The following is a 19,375-nucleotide window of genomic DNA, read 5'->3' as shown; positions in this document are numbered from 1 at the left end:
TTGTCGGACGCTAACAGCGTCTTGTTACCCTCAGTAGGTTCTTCAGTTGGCTTACGACCCTCTGCTATCATGCGCTTCTTTGGACCCGTGGGGGTTTCTTCCCCTGGGGACTGCCTTGCGCGTTTGGCGGATGCCTTGTCGTTAGACTGCTCCGTAGTCGCGAGTGCCACGGAATGGTCAGTCATTGACGGGCAGGCATCTGTTTGTGCAGACCTTGATACAAGCGTCTTCTCTTTCTCTGCAACTTTTACTCGCGCTTCGAGTTCGCTGTGCTCCTTCGTCGCAGCACGCATGGTGCTCCGAAGCATGAGCAGACTTTGTTTCAGGTCCTTCGCTAAGGTGCTGCGACCTGCCACGAACTCGATAATGGCATCGAGTTGATGAGACGCCGCTACCACTCTTGGTAGCATGTCTCTCTTGCCTGCCACTGCTTTTATTAGCGACGGGCCGTTCATTGCTGCGTCCGGCGTAGATGCAATTGGAGCGACAGGTGTGCCGTTTCCTTTTCCGCTTACGCTGGCGCTTCTACTGGTATCCATCGGCGGAGACCTCTGGATACCACTTCTTGCGAACGGATTGTCTAATCCGTCCGCGCTCACTGAAGTTATTATTTTATTTTGATTGCTCATATAGAATCCCACGAGTTGAGGGGAAAGAAGAGTCCGCCGCATCAGAGCCCCTCATGATGCGGTAAGGGCTGTTTACTGTGGAGGGCGCTCTGGTACTCCACAGGCTCCGTTTGAGGCTGAGTATTTATGAACCCCCCCCCCCCACCATTCATCCCTCGGCACGGGTCGCATGACACCTTGGATTAGGGGTTTATCCATTCTTGTTTTTACTTTTAGCCATGGATAACAGCTATTAAAACCATCCTCCTTTGGGGGCTTTGGACCCTCTGCTCAGGTTCTCAGTATTTTCAGGTTCATCGAACATGCTTCTACCGAGATCCGTCATTTGCAGGCGGAGAGTTTACACTCAGCCTTCGCGTGAGTGCCCCCTTCTCTGTCCGCATACGACCCTAGTTTCCACCGGTTGTCCGATTTCCACTAAGGAACGTATCCCGGATGGTACCACGGGGAGGTAGAGAGAGGAGTTGCTAAATAAGAGGCTGTGGAACTTCGTGGTAGTTCTGGAGCGCATTATTCAACCATTTACCATCCAGCTGTAAGGGGCCAGACCGAAGCCACCTGTGTAGAAGATGTGGCGGTGCGGGCCATATAGCGAGGGACTGTTCGGCGCCGCCCAAGTGCCTATTATGTACAGGCCAACGGGACGCTACGCACACAACAGGAGGCTCAAAGTGCCCGGCAGGCGCGCCGGCGACTAAAACACGGGCGTAGTGCAAGTAACGCAACTAAACTTGAACCACTGCCATGCGGCCCAGCAGCTGTTATACCAAGCAGTTACTGAGTCTTTGACGGACATTGCCATCATCTCGGACCCATACCACATCCCTGCCGGAAACGGTAACTGGGTCTCGGGATGGCGGCTATATGGACGACAAGCAGGTTCCCGGTTCAAGAGGTTGTGTCAACTGCAGACGAGGGATTTGCGGTTGCCAAAGTGGGTGGAGTGTTCTACTGCAGCTGTTATGCTCCGCCGAGTTGGTCGATCGAGCAGTTTACGCGGATGGTAGACCGAGTATCAGTTGCGCTGACTGGTCTAAGGCCGGTGGTTGTGGCGGGCGACTTTAACGCTTGGGCGGTTTAGTGGGGAAGTCGTCGCACGAACCATAGGGGTCGGATTCTGCTTGAGGCTCTGGCAAAGCCCAACGCAGACCTGGCCGACGTCGGCACCACAAGTACCTTCAGCAGGAATGGTGCAGAGTCTATTATCGACGTGACATTCGGCAGCCCTGGTCTGATAGGAGACTGGAGGGTAGACAATGGCTACACTCACAGTGACCATCAGGCGGTCCGCTATGGTGCTGGTCAGATAACGAGGCGGCAAGCGGCGGGTAGAGCCAACACTCCAACCACCCGTGGGTGGAAGACATCATACTTCGATCCCGAAGTATTTGTGGAAGCAATCCGAAGAGAGTGCGGTGATCGTGGTATGCCCGATCCGAACGCTGATCATTTGGTTGAGGTGCTGTCGCGAGCGTGTGACGCCACCATGCCTAGGAAAAGCCGACCTAGGTATGGTAGGTCACCGGTTTACTGGTGGACAGAAGAAATTGCGGAACTCCGCGGAGTCTGCTTTCGTGCAAGGAGAATTATGCAAAGAGCTCGTTCGGACGAGGGCAGAGCAGAATGTCGAGTAGCACTAGTTGCTGCACGCGCAGTGGGATAATAGCTAGCAAGCGAGCCTGCTTTGAAAGGTTATGTACCAGTGCCAATGCGAACCCGTGGGGTGATGCCTACAGGATCGTAATGGCAAAGGCCAAGGGCGTGATGGCACCCGCAGAGCGATCGCCAGAGATGCTGGAGCGGATCATTCAGGGCCTCTTTCCGCGCCACGAGCCAAGGCCCTGGCCTCCGGCCGCTGAGTCGTCCCACGGCCGATGTTCCAGTATCTCAGACCATAGTGTAGGATGGTCGGTCTCCGTGCCGAACATCCAAAGTAACGTGGGCGACGGTGGTTTAGAGGTCGGGGAAGAAGTAACGGTTACGAACGAGGAACTCATTGAGATCGCTAAATCCCTAAAGGTGAGCAAGGCACCGGGACCAGATGGAATCTCGAGTATGGCCCTTAAAGCGGCTATTCTGGAGGCTCCCGAATTATTTGGGGCAGTAATGAGTAGATGCCTGGAAGCTGGCAACTTTCCGGACAGATGGAAACGACAGAATCTGGTCCTATTGCCGAAGCCGGGAAAACCTACGGGTATCCCCTCGTCATATAGGCCGATCTGTCTGCTCGATACTGCCGGCAAGGTGGTGGAAAGGGTTATCCTTAACAGACTCGTACAGTACACTGAGGGTACAAACGGTCTGTCAAGGAACCAATTCGGCTTCCGAAAAGGCAAATCTACGGTGGATGCAATCTTGTCTGTCACTAAGACAGCCGAGGTGGCGATCCAGCGCAAGAGGACAGGTATTCGCTATTGCGCAGTTGTCACGCTCGACGTGAGAAATGCGTTTAATAGCGCTAGCTGGGACTCCATAGCCAACTCACTTCGGAACGTCCAAGTGCCGGTATCGCTGTACAGGATCCTGGAAAATTATTTCCAGAATCGTGTGCTATGCTACAACGCGGAGGAGGGTCAGAAGTGCGTTCCAATCACCGCAGGGGTTCCGCAAGGTTCCATACTGGGCCCGGTGTTGTGGAACGTCATGTATGACGAGGTGTTGAAGCTAAAGTTCCCGGTAGGGGTGGTGATTGTCGGCTTTGCGGATGACATCACCCTGGAAGTCTATGGTAAATCTATCAGAGAGGTAGAGTTGACGGCTGCCCACTCTATAAGCATTGTTGAAGATTGGATGCGGTCCAGGAAACTGGAGCTAGCACATCATAAAACGGAGGTTATCGTGGTAAACAACCGCAAGTCGGTACAGCAAGCAAAGATCAGCGTCGGGGACTGCACTATTTCATCAACGCGGTCCTTAAAACTTCTGGGAGTCATGGTCGACGACAAGCTCAAGTTCGGAAGCCACGTCGACTATGCCTGCAAGAAGGCTTCCACAGCTATTTCGGCATTGTCTCGTATGATGTCTAATAGCTCTGCGGTATATGGCAGCAAGCGAAGGCTATTAGCCAACGTGGTCCAGTCTATACTTAGGTATGGCGGACCGGTGTGGTCATCGGCGTTAGGTACCAAAAGCTATCTAGCCAAGCTGGAAAGCACCTATCGTCTCATGTGCTTGAGAGTGGCGAGTGCGTATCGCACAGTTTCACATGACGCAATCTGCGTCTTATCAGGTATGATGCCTATTGGCATTATCATCAGCGAAGACGTAGAGTGCTTCAACCAACGGGGAACTAGAGGCATACGGAGTACCACAAGATCGGCCTCGATGACCACATGGCAGCGGGCATGGTCTAATTCCACAAAAGGTCGGTGGACACACCGACTTATCCCGGAACTATCTGAGTGGGTCAACAGGCGCCACGGCGAAGTCAACTTCCACCTGACACAGATTCTGTCAGGGCATGGTTGCTTCAGACAGTATCTGCATAAGTTTGGGCATGCGGAGTCCCCCGTCCCCCGGAGTGTCCTGAATGTGTGGATGTTGAGGAAACGGCAGAACATGCTTTCTTCATATGCCCTCGCTTCGCGGGCGCGAGAAGCAGCACGATGGCAGTGAGCGAACAGGACACTACCCCGGATAACTTAGTCCAAAAGATGTGTTCCAGCTCGGACATCTGGGGAGCGGTCAATGCGGCTGCTACCCAGATTGTACTCGAGCTACAAAACCACTGGAGAGCCGATCAACGGCGAATAAACAGCCTAACTACCATAGTCCAGTAGTTATCTAAGCGAGTGCATTAAGCACAATAGCCCCTCCCTGAAGTAATACCGATAAGGTGGTGCCAGGGGGGATTGAGGCTGGAGACTCGAGTAGGGTTTTAGTAGGTCGGGATCCTTACACCCCATTAGGGGGGTCGGGATACCTAAACCCCACTCCCTGAGTTATCTTCTCAGGTGTCTGATAGGCTCAGCAGATTTCCCAACTCGTAAAAAAAACCCGATTTAATCCACCTAGTGGTGAAAGGAACCTTTGTTATACGGTCTTACTTGCTATTTGAGATAGAAATCGAAATCGTCTCCGGAACATATTTCATCTATTGGTTATCGTTGCGTAGTGCGTTGGTTTACATAAAATTTTTGAAAATTGAATAAGTTTACAAAATTTGATCAAAATAGGAACACTTTTAAATTTTGATAGATCTTTTTCATGAAATTGCTGAGTAAGGATAAGTAAGTTGTTATTAACCTGAGTAAGTGCAAATAAAAGTAAGTTGTAAGAGGAAATCTTATTCTTTAACATATACATTGTCTAGTAAAGGTCTAGTTTATAGGTTTTTGAGCTATGCATAGTTTCCTGTAATGCCATTCTATTTGAATCACATCAATAGAGTTTTCTTGAATAATTTTCATCAATTTTTATTAACCTTCGGTTACTCACGCTGTTATATTTTGTACAACACGTGTAGGTTTTTCAACGCCATATTGTTATAAAGTTACAAAACGTTGTTTAACTAACGAATATTCTTCAACAAACTTATTGTGCGCAAAATGTCATAATTATTCAATGCATTAATAATTTAAATTGTTGGGAAAATGTATGCAGCAAAACTATCAGCAAATGTAAAATGTTTAAAATGTATCCGTCTGCTGGTAGTCGAGTAATTCGGAGTCAAAATTAGGGTATTCTTTATAATCAAAGTTCTGCAGTTCCTAAACAAGCAAACATACAGGTACTACAATACTATTTTCAGCAAAGTTGTGTATTTTTACTATTTGTACAATTTTGTAGTACATGAAAAAGTCATACAACAATTACAAAAAGAGCAAAAATAGAAAAGCTGATTTTACAAATTCATATACAATGAATAAGATTTTTCTATCTTCGCTGCAGAGATAGAAGGTTACTGTCTTTAGCAAAATATCTGGTAATAATATGCTCTATAACTTTGCAGAACACATCAATGTATAATATTGACAATGAAGAAATTTTTTTTATTTATTTCACTTTTAGGGGGATTAATCAAAATTTGAATTCCACCAAACGATAGAGCTTTCAATTTCAAGAAACTCTTCCAAAGGTTCGATAAACCTAAAACCAAGAAACTCTTCCAAAGGTTCGATAAACCTAAAACCAAGTTTTCCCAGTAAAAACTCTAGTGCACACATTTTCTTTGGTTTGCGGTTATTGTGCGCGCGAGTAACTGCGTTACAAAAGTTGGCGCGAGTGTTCGAGGGTTAATATCTTTTGACCAGTAAATGAAATTTTGCATATATATTCGTAGTGTCAAAACCTCTCGTTTGATATTAAAATAATTGAAATTAGGTTGATTATCTTGGTTAAAATCATAAATTATTGTTAATTTTGGTATGGTGTATACGGTTGCTCATAACTTTCAAATTAAAAGTCCAATCAAAAAATCATTCAATAGTGATCTATTAGGGTATATTATCTTTCAGATGAGACTAATAGCGCATAAATCGGTTTGGCCATCTCTAAGAAACAGGCGATAATTATTACCTTGTCAAAACAGGTTTTTTAAGCATAACTTTTAAACTACTTGTTTGTTTTCAATTAAAAATTCCTGAACAATTTAGATTTAATAAGGGCTTTCATTTGATACTAAGATCGTTGAAATCGGTCATGTAGTTTTGAAGAAACCCGTGTCACGTATTTTTCACATTTTTGCTTATAACTTTTAAACGATACGTCGTATCACGAAACAACTGATGATCTACTAGACAATAACACCTTTCAAACAAAAGTAATAGCGTACCATTCGGTTCAGCCATCTCTGAGAAACAGGCGATAGAAAAAATCATTACACACACACACACACACACACACACACACACACACACACACACACACACACACACACACACACACACACACACACACACACACACACACACACACACACACACACACACACACACACACACACACACACACACACACACACACACACACACACACACACACACACACACACACACACACACACACACACACACACACACACACACACACACACACACACACACACACACACACACACACACACACACACACACACACACACACACACACACACACACACACACACACACACACACACACACACACACACACACACACACACACACACACACACACACACACACACACACACACACACACACACACACACACACACACACACACACACACACACACACACACACACACACACACACACACACACACACACACACACACACACACACACACACACACACACACACACACACACACACACACACACACACACACACACACACACACACACACACACACACACACACACACACACACACACACACACACACACACACACACACACACACACACACACACACACATGGATGGTAAATGGTTGAATAATGCGCTCCAGAACTATCACGAAGTTCCACAGCCTCTTATTTAGCAACTCCTATCTCTACCTCCTCGTGGTACCATCCGGGATACGCTCCTTAGTGGAAATCGGACAACCGGTGGAAACTAGGGTCGTATGCGGACAGAGAAGGGGGCACTCATGCGAAGGCTGAGTGTAAACTCTCCGCCTGCAAATGACGGATCTCGGTAGAAGCATGTTCGATGAACCTGAAAATACCGAGAACCTGAGCAGAGGGTCCAAAGCCCCCAAAGGAGGATGGTTTTAATAGCTATTATCCATGGCTAAAAGTAAAAACATGAATGGATAAACCCCTAATCCAAGGTGTCATGCGACCCGTGCCGAGGGATGAATGGTGGGGGGGGGTTCTATAAATACTCAGCCTCAAACGGAGCCTGTGGAGTACCAGAGCGCCCTCCACAGTAATCAGCCCTTACCGCATCATGAGGGGCTCTGATGTGGCGGACTTTTCTTTCCCCTCAACTCGTGGGATTCTTATGGAAGACAAAATCAAAAATATAACAAGTGTGGATACGGTGGAAAACCCGTTCGCTAGAGGAGGCATCCAGCGTTCTCCACCAAGGGTGGAGAAGGATGCAACTAGGAGCGCTAGTGTGGGTGGCAAAGGCAGCGGTATGCCTACCACGCCGGACACAGCGATGAACGGCCCAGCGCTTACCAGGGCGATGGAGAAAAATAGAGATGCTGTACCTAAAGTGGTAGCAGCGTCACAGCAGCTCGAGGTAATAATCGAGTTCACGTCAGGTCGCGGAAATTTCTCCAAGGACCTGAAGCAGAGCTTGCTCATGCTTCGGAGAACCTTGAATGCAGCGACCAAAACGCACAACGACCTCGTGGCGCGTGCAGGAGAGGCTAAGAAGGTGACCGTGAAGGCGTCGAAGGCAGTACAAACGGACGCTTGCCCGTTGACGGAGTGTCGTAACGCGGCCCAGGAGGCTACGGAAGGCGCTACCAGCAGCGGTAAGGCATCCGCCAAGCGCCCGAGACAGTCCCCGGGGGATAGCACCCCTGGCGGACCGAAAAAACGCCTGATCGGTAAAAGCCCTCAGGCTAGCGGGTTGGCAGAGCTAACCGAGGAACCAGCGGGAAGCTCCAAGACAGGTGGCCCGTGGACCGAGGTTAGGGCCAAGAGAAAAGGCGGAGGAGGCTCCAGTAAAAAAACTGCTCCACCTAAACCGGCAAGAAAGCGAGCGAAGAAGGGCGACGCTCTTATCCTGAAAACCGACGGGTCGAAATACTCGGAGGTTCTGAAGGCCATGAGAGGAGACGCCCTACTCAAGGATCTGGGCGCGGACGTACGGAGCATCCGCCGCTCACGCACGGGCGATATGATCCTCGAGTTAAAGAAGGACGCCACAAAGAAGAGTTCCGCATACAAGCCAATAGCGGAAGGAGTGCTCGGGGACGGAGTGAAGGTACGTGCTCTCACACCAGAAGTGACTCTCCAGCTTAAGAACCTGGACGAGATCACCGAAGTGCGTGAGGTCGTACAAGCTCTCAAAGAGCAAAGTGGAGTGGTGGTGGCAACCGAGGCGGTTCGCCTACGCAAGGGTCCGGCCGGGACCCAGGTAGCCACCATACGACTTCCGCTGATTGACGGAAACAAAGCCCTGAAAGCTGCTAGGCTAAAAGTGGGGTAGTCGGTATGCCCACTGAGCGTGTCCAAGCAGTCGGAAGCTTGCTTCCGGTGTTTCGAGCACGGACATAAAGCCTGGAACTGCAAGGGGCCAGATAGGAGCCAGTTGTGCAGGAGATGTGGCAGTGCTGGCCATAAAGCAAAGGACTGCGCGGAGCCTCCTAAGTGCCTGATCTGCACCGGTAAACGGGACGCAAAGCACGTAACGGGAGGTCCAAGGTGCCCGGCCGGTGCGCCAGCGACTAAGCCACGTTCATAGTGCAAGTGACACAACTCAACCTGAACCACTGCAGCACAGCTCAGCAGCTGTTACACCAAGCAGTTTCTGAGTCAGCAATGGACATTGCCATAGTCTCGGATCCATATCGCGTCCCTGCTGGAAACGGCAACTGGGTCTCGGATAGGTCTGCGACGGCGGCTATATGGACAACAAGCAGGTTCCCGGTTCAGGAGGTTGTGTCAACTGCAGACGAGGGATTTGCGGTTGCCAAAGTGGGTGGAGTGTTCTACTGCAGTTGTTATGCTCCGCCGAGTTGGTCTATCGAGCAGTTTACGCGGATGGTAGACCGAGTATCAGTTGTGCTGACTGGTTTAAGGCCGGTGGTTGTGGCGGGCGACTTTAACGCTTGGGCGGTAGAGTGGGGAAGTCGTCGCACGAACCATAGGGGTCGGATTCTGCTTGAAGCTCTGGCAAAGCTTAACGTAGATCTGGCCAACGTCGGCAACACAAGTACCTTCAGTAGGAACGGTGCGGAGTCTATCATCGACGTGACTTTCGGCAGTCCTGGTCTGATAGGAGACTGGCGGGTAGATAATGGCTACACTCACAGTGACCACCAGGCGGTCCGCTATGGTGTCGGTCAGATAACGAGGCGGCAGGCGGCGAGTAGGGCCAACACTCCAACCACCCGTGGATGGAAGACATCATACTTCGATCCCGAAGTATTTGTGGAAGCGATCCGGAGAGAGTGCGGTGATCGCGGTATGCCCGATCCGAACGCTGATCATTTGGTTGAGGTACTGTCGCGAGCATGTGACGCTACCATGCCTAGGAAAGGTCGTCCTAGGTATGGCAGGTCACCGGCTTACTGGTGGACAGATGAAATTGCGGAACTCCGCGGAGCGTGCTTTCGTGCGAGGAGAATTATGCAAAGAGCTCGTTCGGATGAAAGCAGGGCTGAATGTCGAGTAGCACTCGTTGCTGCACGCGCAGCGCTTAAGAGCGGGATAAAAGCTAGTAAACGAGACTGCTTTGAAAGGTTATGTGCTAGTGCCAATGCGAACCCGTGGGGTGATGCCTACAGAGTCGTAATGGCAAAGACCAAGGGTGTGATGGCGCCCGCTGAGCAATCGCCAGAGATGCTGGAGCGGATCATCGAGGGCCTCTTTCCGCGCCACGAGCCAAGGCCCTGGCCCCAGGCCGCTGAGTCGTCCCACGGCCGACGTTCCAGTATCTCAGACCATAGCGTAGGATGGTCGGCCTCCCAGCCGAACATCCAAAGTAACGTGGGCGACGGCGGTTTGGAGGTCGGGGAGGAAGTGACGGTTACGAACGAGGAACTCATTGATATCGCTAAATCCCTAAAGGTGAGCAAGGCACCGGGGCCAGACGGTATCCCGAATATGGCCATTAAAGCGGCTATTTTAGAGGCTCCCGAATTATTCGGGGCAGTAATGAATAGATGCCTGGAAGCTGGCCACTTCCCGGACAGATGGAAGCGACAGAACCTGGTCATATTGCCGAAGCCGGGAAAACCTCCGGGTGTCCCCTCGTCATATAGGCCGATCTGTCTACTCGATACTGCCGGCAAGGTGCTGGAGAGGGTTATCCTTAACAGACTCGTACAGTACACGGAGGGTACAAACGGTCTGTCAAGGAACCAATTCGGCTTCCGAAAAGGCAAATCTACGGTGGATGCCATCTTGTCTGTCACTAAGACAGCCGAGGTGGCAATCCAGCCCAAGAGGACAGGTATTCGTTATTGCGCAGTTGTCACGCTCGACGTGAGAAATGCGTTTAATAGCGCTAGCTGGGACTCCATAGCCAGCTCGCTTCGGAACGTCCAAGTGCCGGTGTCGCTGTACAGAATTCTGGAAAATTATTTCCAGAATCGTGTGCTATGCTACAACACGGAGGATGGTCAGAAATGCGTTCCAATCACCTCAGGGGTTCCGCAAGGTTCCATACTGGGCCCGGTGTTGTGGAACGTCATGTATGACGAGGTGTTGAAGCTAAAGTTTCCGGTAGGGGTGGCGATTGTCGGCTTTGCGGACGATATCACCTTGGAAGTCTACGGTGAATCTATCAGAGAGGTTGAGTTGACGGCTGCTCACTCTATAAGCATTGTTGAAGATTGGATGCGATCCAGGAAACTGGACCTAGCGCATCAAAAAACGGAGGTTATCGTGGTTAACAACCGCAAGTCGGTGCAGCAAGCAAATATCAGTGTCGGGGACTGCACTATTTCGTCAACGCGGTTCTTAAAACTCCTTGGAGTCATGGTCGACGACAAGCTCAAGTTCGGGAGCCACGTCGACTATGCCTGCAAGAAGGCTTCCACAGCTATTTCGGCATTGTCTCGTATGATGTCTAATAGCTCTGCGGTATATGGCAGCAAGCGAAGGCTTTTAGCCAACGTGGTCCAGTCCATACTCAGGTATGGCGGGCCGGTGTGGTCATCGGCGTTAGGTACCAAAAGCTATCTAGCCAAGCTGGAAAGCACCTATCGTCTCATGTGCTTAAGAGTGGCGAGTGCGTACCGCACAGTTTCACATGACGCAATCTGCGTCTTAGCGGGTATGATGCCTATTGGTATCATCATCAGCGAGGACGTAGAGTGCTTCAACCAACGTGGAACTAGAGGCATACGAAGTACCACAAGATCGGCCTCGATGATCACATGGCAGCGGGCATGGTCTGATTCCACAAAAGGCCGGTGGACACATAGACTTATCCCGGAACTATCCGGATGGGTCAACAGGCGTCATGGCGAAGTCAACTTCCACCTGACACAGATTCTGTCAGGGCATGGTTGTTTTAGACAGTATCTGCACAAATTTGGGCATGCGGAGTCCCCCGAGTGTCCTGAATGCGCGGACGTTGAGGAAACTGCAGAACATGCTTTCTTCATATGCCCTCGTTTCGAGGGCGTGAGAAGCAACATGATGGCAGTGAGCGGACAGGACACTACTCCGGATAACTTAGTCCAAAGGATGTGTTCTAGCTCGGACGTCTGGGGTGCGGTCAATGCGGCTGCTACCCAGATCGTACTTGAGCTACAAAATCGTTGGAAAGCCGATCAACGGCGAATAAACGGCCTAACTACCATAGTCCAGTAGTTATCTAAGAGCGTGCGTTAAGCACAATAGCCCCTCCCTGAAGTAATACCGATAAGGTGGTTCCAGGGGGGATTGAGGCTGGAGACTCGAGTAGGGTTTTAGTGGGTCTGGATCTCCACGATCTTCACGGGATACCAAACCCCACTCCCTGAGCTGTCTTTTCAGGTGTCTGATAGCAGATTTCCCTACTCGTTAAAAAAAAAAAAAAAAAAAAAAAAAACACACACACACACACACACACACACACACACACACACACACACACACACACACACACACACACACACACACAAACACACACACACCCACACACACACACACACACACACACACACACACACACACACACACACACACACACACACACACACACACACACACACACACACACACACACACACACACACACACACACACACACACACACACACACACACACACACACACACACACACACACACACACACACACACACACACACACACACACACACACACACACACACACACACACACACACACACACACACACACACACACACACACACACACACACACACACACACACACACACACACACACACACACACACACACACACACACACACACACACACACACACACAGACATTGCTCAAATCGTCGAACCCTATCGATTGGTATATGTGACTTGGCCCTCCAGGTCTCGGATCAATTTCGTGTTTTTCGACCAATTTTTAAACCTTTGTTATAGTATAACAAAGGTTAAAATACGCGGAATATACCGTTTACGCAATATAGCAAGCGCTACGTGAATACCCCTACTATGATTAGATTACGATACTATTTCATGGTTACCGAATTCTAAGCCAGTAAGCGACACGGATTTATTTATTTATTTATTTACCTTTTTATTTGGGATAATTCATCTGACCTTGAATTTGTCTACATGAATAACACTTAAGTTAAATAAAATCCAAACTACGTAGCTTGTGCGCAAACAAGTGCGTTGGTTCACCGAAATTGAACAGTTCCTCCACCTTCGAAAAATTTCTAATGCATTCAGTAATTGGCTCGTTGTAACCGAATGCAGTCCGGTGAAACTGCGTTTGCAATAATTCCGTTGAGCGTAATGGTCGTTGTGATGCCCGGAAATCGAGCATGGTCAATAGCGTTGGAGAGTCAACTTCGCCGTTGCAAATTTTGGCTACAAATAATGCCTGTTGCATTTTGCGTCTACGTTCTAGTGTGTCAAGTTCCAGTAAACGGTATCTATCTGCATAAGGGGGCAAGTTATTTAGGTGGTTCCATGGAAGATGTCGTAAAGCGAGTCGGATAAATCTTCTTTGCACGCGTTCAATCCGTATGTTCCAGGTTAGCTGTTTAGGGAACCACACCAAACTACAATTCTCCAACAGCGGGCGAACTAAGGCACAATACAGTGATTTTAGACAATGCGGATCCTCAAAATTTCGTCCAATCTTAAAAATGAATCCAAGCTGCCGAGATGCTTTAGAAATAATTAGCTCACGATGTAAGTTACCCAAGTAACCAAAAGTTCCGATAAAAGGGGGTTTTTGGCTTAATCAGCCAACGAAATGATCATGAATAGAACTCTATTCAACTGCATTTTTAAGTAATTAACCGTACTTTCAAGTTCGTATTTGATGTTTAAGCTTCGAAAGGAATACAAAGTAACTTCTAACAGAACTAGAAAGTTCGCAAAAAGTTCACCTAAGTCGCTATATAGAACACTGTTCAGCCCAAAAAGAAACTCCAATAACATTCAAAATAAAAAAGATTGGGGGAATATTTTCCCACTTCTTCCTGTTTTGCAGATTCATGACATTTCTCATTAACTAAGGTATTTAATTTCGGTTAATAATCGACTGTTTTTTTATAAATATTAATTTATTGCAACTTACCACACACCACCAACATAAACCTCGGGGATTTGAACTCGAGTACTTCTTTTCGGTAACTTAGACGCATACCACTGCTCCGTTGCTGGAATATGCGATTTGCATCGTTTTTACTCGATGTGCTAATTTCTCATTTAACACAGCCCCGAAACGAACTTACACTTAAGAACAACTCATCGGCAAAATTCATGTCACTAGCGGCGTCAGAGATGACGCAATGCATCAGGATAGGCATGCAACGAGGAACGCTCGGGTTCAAATCCAGTAGCGGTCGGTGTTAGTTAGGCTTTTTTTTTAATGGTCCATCTTAATCGCATAAACCGACTTTACAAAAGTTAGGAGGAGGCGGAGGTAGAAAATGGAAAAGTATAAAAATAGAGCTACAAGTGCTGTTTTATAAACTCTTGCCAAAGTTTCTCCAGAAGCTGCTTAGCGCTCTATGCAGCGAACTCAAGGCAACCTTGAAGTTTGGTTAGCTACAGGTAAAGCTGCTTAGCAAGCTATACCTCCAAAGACATAAAGCTTGTTAACCTTCCTTAAACACCATTATCCGAACTCTAAGTTGCTTTCAAGTTGTATGTTGAACTTTCAAGCTGCATGTTGGACTTTCAGGTTGCTACAGATATTAACGGTACTTTAATGAGAATGAAGTTCGGATTACAAATGTAATATCTGGTTGTTCAGCAAGAAAGTTCTGCGGAACTAAATTTGAACCAACTATGAACTTTCAAGTTTGTTCCTTAAGTGAAATTCGAACTTTTGGTTGCTTGGGTAAACGTCAATTTTGGGTCCAGTAAGACGCCAAGATCACCCACTTGGTCCACTTTCTGCAACTCAATACCATCAATAGTGTAGCTGAAGCAAATCTGGTTTTTAATGCGGCAAAAACTCATCACCTCGCATTTAGCCATACTCGCAATGAGCCAGTTCAGTTTGCACCATTCACCAAACACATCGAGCAACTCTTGCAGGCGGTGGCAGTCGTCAATATTTTGTATTGGAGCAAACAATTTCAGGTCGTCAGCGTACATTAATTTGCAACCAATACCAAGCAATAAAGTGACGTCGTTAAAGAACAACAAGAAAAGCAGAGGTCCCATGTTGCTACCTTGGGGAACTGCAGACTTATTAGTAAACACCGATGAAATACTGGAACCGAGTTTTACACGCAATACTCTACCGCTGAGATATGAGTACAGCCATTTGACCATTTGTTGAGAAGCACCAAGCCGAGATAGTTTTCGTAGTAGTATTGTATGGTCAATTCGATCAAATGCCGCTTTTAAATCTGTATAAATAACACGACTTGTTTCTTGTCTTCCATTTGCGGAATACACATTGATGTAAATTCTAACGGATTAATACAGACAGACCGACCAGGCATGAAACCGTGCTGAGCCGTTGAGATCTTAGTGCGGGACAGTATCACATCACTTACAATTATTTCATATAATTTAGATGCCGCCGAGAGACTGGTGATTTCACGGTAATTCCTCACATTATGACGATCGCCAGATTTAAATACCGGGAACATAAGCGACTGTTTCCAAACATCAGGAAATTCGCCTTGCTCGAATAACTTATTGAAAACTGAACATAACGGATAAGCCAACACTGGTATACAACGACTCAAAACTACGGCTGGAATGCCATCGGGCCCCGCAGAATAGGAGCGCTTTAGTTTTTTAGCGGCTGCTATCACCATATCAGTAGTAATGGTAAACATTGTAATCGGCCGGAACACGCGCAGCAGCAATTTCAGCGATACTATCCGAGGCAGTTTCATCAGCAAAGACGGAAGCGAAAAATTTTGCGAACATCTCGCAAGAGTCAGCAATTGAGTTTACTTTAATACCGTCATAGCACACATTTTGAAGGATAGAAGATCTTTTTCTTTTGGAGTTAACGAAATGCCAGAATCTTTTCGGTTGCTTTCGAAGATCGCATTGCACACGCAGTACATACGATTTGTACAACAAAGCGTTCAGATGGCGGTAATTATCACTAGCACGCTTAAAATTGTGACGAGTCAGATTAGTTCGTTGTGTGCACGTTGAGCGCTGTTACGTTTCCGCTTTAGTTTTCAAAGACGAGGTGTGCACCATGCGGGGGTGGCTGGCCGCTTCACAAACGGCAGCTTTGAACTCAACCACTGAGAAATAGTACCGCAAAACTGTGTAACCATCACATTAACATCATCGCAATCGAAAGACGTTCTAGTCAGTGTCCGTCAAGAATTCCATCAAAGCAGCAAAATCGATTTTCCGATAGTTTAATTAGCCTCTTTCGACCGCGACAGCATCTGTAACAACACTATTGTTACGAACGGGCAACGATAGTATAAAAGGCGGGTGGTGCGGGTCGACGGAAAGTAGCGGTGTGATACAAGTGTCGACCGTAAGTAAGCAACCGGATGAGCAAAATACAAGGTCCAGCATGCGCCCAAGACGATTTTTGTCCTCAGGCCGCGCACATTTTGAACATAGAAGAAACATTCGTCAGGTACCGATTGCTCTAATAAACAATTATACTTGCCTGAGTTTGCAGGCTGGAAGACCCGTACCGAACACAGGACCGGGACGATGACGAAGGCGGGAGCCAGTAGATTGCGCGACTGTGTCTGGGGGATTAGGGGCTTCCATAATGCCTAGTATGGAGTGTCCCGGGTCCAAAACGGCAGCGGCAGTAACATCACTTAGCAGGGGGTGGCAGCATCCGGCGAAATACTCATTCTGCGAGGTGGTGATGGTTTCAATGTTTGACGACCGGAGTTTTTTGGTATATCAATAAATTCTCGAAACAGCAAGCCGGTCGGCCAAGTTGTAGGGTCCAATGCAAACGTTTTCAAATCAGGGTTGAGGCCAACTTTGTACGATACGAATGTCATACTGCTAGTATCTTTGTCTTTAGGTACATGCCAGTACAGATAGGTATAGCCAGAATCAGGGATGGAAAAAAATCGCTTCTAGCGATCAAGATCTTAGAAGTGATCAGATTCAGATTCATTGAGATCACTACTTGTAAGCGACAAACACTTTGTCGCGATCCGTGCAGATTATGACAAACCTCATGTCAGATCATGTTCATTGCATGATTGCGTTGAGAAATATAACAGATACAGACGATTGGTTATGTGCATCGTATGAATCACAATACAAACAACATGTGTGACCTTTTTTCTCGCAGCTAGGTAAGATATAACACTGTGATCGACTACTGAAACTGTGAACAAAATCTTGTGATCAATGCTAATGATTCACTGTTTGTCATGATCTGTACGGATCGTGATCTGTGCGTGTGGCGATAACTCACAGATTTTATCAAAATCACTGATCTTCCATCCCTGGCCAGAACTTTTTAGGCGGTGCGGGAGGAGCGATAGAAGGAACAGAAAGATCGCTGAGATCTATAGGCTTTGTTCCGCAACACACTTTATCTCGAATGTTTGGTATACGGTCCATCCGACGGCGTTTAACTCTGACAACAGACTCGGTAGGGGTGTTGCAGATAACGGTGTAGTAGACAATCGCTTCGGTCTAGCAGAGAAATCATCAATTTTCTTGCTTAAAGCAGCAACGACATCGGACAGCCGCTGCACTTGCGACGGTAAATTGACGAGAGCGGGTACTTGTTTCTCTTGGCTATGCATAGTAGCATCAATATAGCTACGGATACTTCGGCCGTTCAAGTTAGCTCTGCACGCCTCACAAACGAATAAAAGTTTTCCTTGTAAAATATATTCCTTCCAGCCGCGTGTGTTTATTCCACAGCAGTTTTGGCTGATGTGGAAATATGTCTCGCAAAAGCCGCAGAAAATCGGTTCGAGATCGTTGATCTCATATTTACATTATCCGCATTGCTTTTTGCTCATTCTGACTCGTTGCTTAGCGAGGATGATAAGCAAAACAAAACTCTACTCGACGTACTTTACAGGTTGGTTAACGAAGCTGGCTGATGCTTACACTCGAAACAATACAGAGATTGATGCAATCGGTGTACAATAGGCAAAGAAATTTTGCACTAAATTCACGAAATGCCAGGCAAACGATATTTGTGGCGATGTTTATATTTAGATTATTCAAAAAAATAAAAAGCAAGATAACTAACCGAGTGACACGCAAGTTCAAAGTACCATTCAAATGAAGGTCAAGTTATACGTTTGTTGCTCTTTAAGGGGATCCTGTGGCAACCCACTGTTATCAAATTGGTTCATCTCTACCAGAGGATGCTTACACTATGTGGTTGGGTCAAAAAATTTAAAGTTTGGGTCGGTTTGAACTAAAATTTAAGTACTGTACAAAATTTTTGTATTAAATTTTTAATAATATGGAAAAATAAACGCTGGTTTCTCGTCTTTTGTTTAGTTATTAAAGGTTTGATATTATTATTTTTTTCTTGACCCCCTGTTGAAGGGGGGCCCTTCGACAATATTTTGAGACCAGGACATAAACTTTTTCTCAAATTTGTAGAAGCCTTATTAATGGTTGATTTTATGCATGTAAACTTATCTAATGGAGATTTCAGCGAGGATATTTTAAAACTGCTTAAATAATACGAGTCAAGTTAGGAAGGTTTTTCGTTTTATTCTACTAAAAATTATACTACACAATGCTCACCTTAAGGATAATTATAAAATTCCACTATACTATAATTACACTATAACTATAACATAGCCGAACCAGCCATCCCTCACGTAAACAATCCGCAGAATAAATAAATAAATAAATAGATACGTATTTCGACTGTTACATACAGCCTTCTTCAGTGCTAGACTTAAATGCAGTGCAGTGCAGTGCTTAAATAACTTTTATTCAAGTTCACCCGTCCGCGCATAATAATTTCAGTGTAAAAATATATATACAGTGATTTACCGATTTTATCTACCCATCCGAAAATTTTTGGTAGATATATTTGGAAAGTAGACAAATTTGGGAAAAAATAAATTGCTCCAAAATAATTTGAATGAACGAAAAATATTGTTAACGTCGACCATTTTCTTCAATTGTGTATCATTTCAGCGCAATTTTGTGCTTAGGGCTCATTTTATTCATATCAACCATTAGCCATAATGCACGTCAACTCAGCGTATTATTTTTTCATGATATCGCTTATCGAAATTCAAAATTGCTCCGATTTTATTCAAATTTTGTGTACTTATTCCTTTGCAGTAAATTTTAGAACCGTATTTTTATTTGGCACTTAGGGTTCTCTTTTCTGAGTCAGTGTGGCCCCAAAAGTACCATTTTTTCCACTTTTCTTTCTTTAAAAATTCATAACTTTTGATCTATTGAAGCGATTTGAATGATGTTAATACCAAATGGAAAGTATTTAAATGAGCTTTTCAGAAAAAAAAGCTGGACTAAAGCCCAGTTGTTTTATTATCGCAAAAACATTGAAAACATTCATTTTTTGTGTTGA

Source organism: Sabethes cyaneus, chromosome 3 (assembly GCF_943734655.1).
Source record: "Sabethes cyaneus chromosome 3, idSabCyanKW18_F2, whole genome shotgun sequence".
Taxonomy (NCBI): Eukaryota; Metazoa; Arthropoda; class Insecta; order Diptera; family Culicidae; genus Sabethes; species Sabethes cyaneus.
The sequence above is the reverse complement of the archived record's forward strand: the minus strand, read 5'-3'. Positions refer to the sequence as shown.